Genomic DNA, 5,685 nt, shown 5'->3' with positions numbered 1-5,685 from the left:
AATAGGAACTTAGATCTAGTAAATTGCGAGAGCCTGTTAGATCTATGTTGATTAATAAATTGCGAGAGCCTGTTAATCATGTTATTTATGTAATGTCAATGATTGATTATTATAGTTTATCCTGGAGTATTATTTATTGGTGAACCTATGCCCTATATTCTTTTATATATTGTTTTCTCCCTATTCTCAATCTCCGTAGTTTACTTTATTATTCAATCATAAATATTGGTTACCTCATAATCTAGATTATATTAGTTAATTAGGAATAGAAAGATCCGTTTCTCTGTGGATTCGACCCTACTTCCCTATCTATCTTAGTTAGAGGACTTAGGAATTATTTTTGATTAGGGGGTACGACTTTACCCAGTCAAAATTTGGCGTCGTTGCCGGGGAAACGGTTTTATTTTTATTTCTGATTGTTTTTGTAGTCTAGATTATTTTCCTTTTGTCTTAGAGAGCGTTATTTCTCTGAGGCAAATCTCACATTTGCTTCTAGTTTTTGTTTAGGCCCAGGTGTTCCAGATCAGGGTACATCCCATTCGATCCTGAGATCGAACGTTCCTTCCATAGACAGAAAAATTTCTACAAGCAAATTATGGCGGATTCTAGAGATAATAATAATAATCACCGCGATCCTCCAACTGATTCTAGCGATTCAGAGGCATCATCAGACGCAGAATAAGAGATGGCAGTACCAAAGAAGCTTAGTGATTACTCACAACCAAAGCTTACAGGTTTTCCACATCTCACCCCTACTCCAGCACTTGATAGGGTTCAATTTGAAATTAAACCTTAGTTTATAACGATGATAGAGAGGAAGCAATTTAGTGGAGCCAAGGGTGAAGACCCAAATCTTCACATTGTCGACTATTGTCAATATTGTAACACCATCAGGCAAGCCGGGGTCACTCAAGACCAAATCAGGGAGATTCTCTTTCCCTTCTCTTTAATTGGAAAAGCTAAATTGTGGTTTAATGGCTTAAATAGAACTACACTTGGCATAACTGACTGGGAAACTCTTGTTTTGAATTTTTATAACAAGTATTACCCTGCAGAGAGAACAGCCATACTACGGAGTGCGATTCAGAACTTTGCCCAAGCAGCCGATGAATCCTTATATGAGGCTTGGGAGAGGTTCAAAGACCTACAAAGAGATTGCCCTCACCATAATTTTGCACAATGACAGTTAATCCAAGCCTTTTATAATGTCGTTAGAAATTCTTCTCGAATAATTTTAGATTCTGCAGCTAGTTGGAGATTTATGAATCTTGATGTTGAAGATGAAGGTCAGGTTATTGAAGACATGGCGATACACAATTCCCAATATGGGAATCCTAGAGGATTTGCTAACAAGGGGAAGCATAGTGTTGACTCTGTATCCTTTTTGCAAGCTCAACTGACCTCTATTTGCCAAAAATTAGATAATTTGAGCACTACTAATGTAGCTAATGTTTCTGAGATTAATAATAATTCTAATGAGGCTTTCTGTGAAAATAGTGGTATTATAGGTCATTGGGAACAAGATTGCAGGAGTTCCGTGGAGCAAGTTAATGCCTTTCAAGCTTATAGGCAGAATAACCCATACTCTAACACCTACAATCCTGGGTATCGGAATCATCCGTACCTTTCCTACCGGAGTACTAATGTTCAAAATCCATTACCACAAGAACCACAAGCGCCACATCAACAACAGCAGAAATATTACCATCCCAATGCTGGCCAGAAGAACCAACCACAACAACCCACCTCATCTTATGACCCTTCTCTGATGGAAATTAGAGCAATGCTGGTTAATATGAAAAAGCACATGGAGAGTAGAGATGCGACAATTGATCAAATTCTTGCACATAATAAAATTGTAGATAATCAAATTGCGCAACTTTCCACTACTCTACAAGCCCGCCAACAGGGAGCTCTACCGGCACAGCCGACCCGGCCTATGGATCAAGCATTTGGAATTACTTTAAGGATTGGTTCAAACTATGAAGGGCCCTCTATGCCCAGAGTTGGTGAACCTGTTTTATCAAATAATGCTAATCTTCATTCCGTTTAACCAAAAAATGTAGTTAATAGCCCTGTAGGGCTAAAGGATAGTACTAACATATCTAATTTTACATTGCAGGATACGACTTCAGAGAAGGTGGCTACTCCAGACAAGAGCAATAATGCTCCTAAGCCAATTATCAAACTTCCATTCCCTAATCGTCAATTGAAGACAAACTTGGATAAGCAGTTTGGTAAGTTCCTAGAGGTGGTAAAAGATTTGAAGGTAACAGTTCCCTTCACTGAATTAATCACACAAATCCCCTTGTATGCAAAATTTATGAAAGAAATATTGACGAGGAAAAGGTCTATTAGTGAGGTAGAGACAGTAGCTTTCACTGCAGAGTGTAGTGTCGTACTTTAAAATAAGTCTCCACCTAAATTAAAAGATTCGGGTAGTTTTTCTATCCCTTGTCATATTGGCAATCTCTTGATTGATAATGCATTATGTGATTTGGGTGCTAGTGTTAGCGTCATGCCATTATCTGTGTGTTCTAAGTTGAATATGGGTAAATTAAAAGCTACCAATATAACTCTACAAATGGCCGACAAATCTTTCAAATACCCCTTAGGTGTTTTAGAGGATGTCCCCGTTAGAGTAGGTAAATTTTATATACCTGTTCATTTTGTTGTTCTTGAAATGGTAGAGGATATGCAAACCCCAATTATTTTGGGTAGACCATTCCTTAACACTGCAGGAGCAATCATTTATGTGAGAAGTGGTAAGTTAACACTATCGGTAGGGGATGATAAAGTTATTTTTAATCTTAATAATACCCCCAAAAGCTCCTTGACTGAGGAGAAATGTTTTAGTGTTAATGTGGTTGAGAATTATTCTAACAAGCCCCAAGCTCTTGAAAAAGATCCCTTGGAGGCGGTATCCTGTGTTGCATCCCTTTCAGATGAGATAGACAAATGGCAGAGGGAAGTTAATGCAATAGAAAGAGCACTTTACACTGTTGGTCTTGGTTTTGAGGATGAAAAGGGGGAACCGATCAAGCAAGTTGTGCGTTTTGAGCCTACGGTAAGTGTTCCGCCAGATCGAGTTGCAAGTGCTGAATGCAATAACAATTTGAACCAATCCTCGATCACAGAAGGATCTTTAGTGCGTAGCATTGAAGATCCCCCAGTCCAAGTCAAGGAGGATCCACCAGATAAGGTGATTTGGCGTCCCACAGGGTATGTCAGGAAGCCGCATCGCAGCCTTAACGCCGCTAGACTTGGTGAGGAACCACTCGATCAAGCATTAGGCCAAAGGTCCTAGTTATTGTACTTGGTAAGAAGGTCGTGCGGGACCTAGATAAACCAGCGCTTTGCGGGAGGCAACCCGTATTTTTAATGTTTTTTTTAAACTAGTTTTTCTTTCCTTTTTCTTTTGAGAAGAGAGATGAGGTAATTTAATGAGTTTTATGAGTGTTTGTACAGGTTTGAAGGAAATGAGTTAGCCAAATTTTGGAGAAAAGAAGAAAAATAATAATTCGACGATTTAGTCTCGGGCCTGACCGGGCGAAGCTCGCCCGATCGGGCGCGAGAGAAAGGCCTCAAAATCACGTAATTTTGCCCGACCAGGCGATGGGCGCCTGACCGGGCGCAAAATCCGTCGTATACGGACTTAATTGTCCGCCCGACCGGGCGCGAGAAGAGCTAAAAATTCGGTCGATAGATCGCCCGACCGGACGAATGGCGCCCGACTGGGCACGAGAGTTGGAGAGAATCGGGGCATCAGATCGTCCGACCGGGCGCGAGAACGCAACGTAATATTCAGTCAGATCGCCCGATCGGGCGAGCTGGTGCCCGATTGGGCGCGAGCCATACCCGTGCTCCTTTTCTTCTTCTTTCTTCACCTTTTCTCATTCTTTCTTCTTTCTCCATTACTTTCTCTCTCTAAAACTCAAATTCTCTCTACCTTCTCTCTAAGATTTCTCCTCCATTTCGCAACCAAATTAAAAAATCTTTACATATTTGTGATCCTCTCTTCATCCTCTACATTTCCATATAACAATTTTCAGATTTAATTCAAAAAATTTTCAAACCCATTTTCTAACATGGCTTCAAAGAGGGCTAGGTCCATTTTCGGTAGGAGCTCCAGTTCGAGAGAGGAATACGACCCAAATTTGCAACTTCCATATTGACCGAAGATCCGGATTGCTAGCCGAGATCAAAAGGAGCGGCTAGAACACTTAATCGGTCGTAAGGTAATTCCTTCTCGGTGGTTACACCGCCCTACTCTAGAATCATTTGGTTTGTTTGATTTTGTAAAACGATTTTTGAATGACATTGGCATGAGAAAATTTGTTGATATGCACTATCCTACATTCCGAGAACTTACTTGTGAATTCTTGTCTTCTTTACATGTTATTAGTTGTAGAAATGGGGCAAATTAATTTTTTAGGCTGAACAATAAGAATATTAGTTTAACTTTTGTAGAATTTTGTAAATTATTTGAATTAAATTCTGAACTATCTCACCAATGGCATGCGGACTATAAAATGGGTGATATATATCATGCTTTGACAGGCTTGCCTACTCCCGACCCTCAACATGCTAGTACCAAACCTATTCGCGACCCTGTCCCAAAAATCTTGCAAAGATTTGCGGGTTTGTGTTTTTTAGGTAGGTACGAGCCCCATAATGCCCAATCTAACGAACTAGCTGTCATAGGACACTATGTATATGGGTACGGGAAATTGAACATAGGTAGGTTTATTGTTCATCATTTGAGTAGGCATGCCACGGCTAGCACCACATAAAAAACCCCGATCCGTTTAGGTGGCCTTATCACTCGGATAGTAGTGAAAAAGGGCGGTTTTGTAGTGGATGGACCCCACCAGCTGACCAACTGTGGACCAGATACCTATATGACTGCTAGGTATTTCGAGGAGTTGGGGTGGGTTCGACCTGATAGTGAGATGACACCCATTTGGTGTATTAGGACTGGGAGCGAGCAACCTTTGCCCATTTTTCCCTTACCCAGTCCTGACTTGACCGCCTTTCCCCCAGGGAATCCTTCTTACACATATGATGTTTTAGTTGCCAACGCTAGAGGGTAGGAACTACCACCACCAGTTCCACCACCCCAGCCTCAGCCCGAGGTGGGTTTCTCTCCACCTCGTATGTCTCACTCCGTCCCTCATGTTGACTCTGACCCAGTTTGGGACCTTCAGAGTATAGGTCAGGCCCTGGGACATATCGAGCATTCCCATACTGACCTTAGGCGGATGGTAGGCTCCATATACCATAGGTTAGGGTACCTAGAGAGGAACTAGGGTAGAGCTCTCTACCCTATGTATGATGACTATGCTCGTTGGGGCAACATTCCCGACGACGCTATTCACCCTGACTGGTTTCAACCTCCACCCCAGGGATACAATAGGGATCCCACTGCCCGTGGTATTTACCCTTACTATTCTTCCTTCTACGGGTACGGCCAGGACATTCCTTTTGGGGGACCGGCGGGGGGGAGTTTTCATGCTGATTATTTTGGTGGTAGCTCTTCTAGTGTAGGTGGTAGTGGAGGTGCGAGTTTTGGCTTGATGGATGAGGATGATCAGGACTAGCTATGCTCGGCTAGTTCCCGAGCCAATGAGGACATTGTATGATTCTTGCTTGGGGGAGATTTTGGTTTGGTATCTTTCTTTTTTT

General features: G+C 41.8%; 1 non-coding gene across 1 annotated transcript; it reads right to left on the bottom strand.

Annotated features, from left to right (window-relative positions):
- Positions 1-1,066: 1,066 nt before the first annotated feature.
- On the bottom strand, positions 1,067-1,173 carry LOC145556978 (small nucleolar RNA R71). The gene has a single exon (XR_014092064.1). It is a non-coding gene; the product is annotated as a small nucleolar RNA R71 (small nucleolar RNA).
- Between the last annotated feature and the right edge of the window lie 4,512 nt (positions 1,174-5,685).

Source organism: Chenopodium album, chromosome 8, assembly GCF_948465745.1.
Source record: "Chenopodium album chromosome 8, dcCheAlbu1.1, whole genome shotgun sequence".
Lineage (NCBI taxonomy): Eukaryota > Viridiplantae > Streptophyta > Magnoliopsida > Caryophyllales > Amaranthaceae > Chenopodium > Chenopodium album.
Note: the sequence above shows the minus strand (reverse complement) of the source record. Positions and strands in the feature narration are given on the sequence as shown.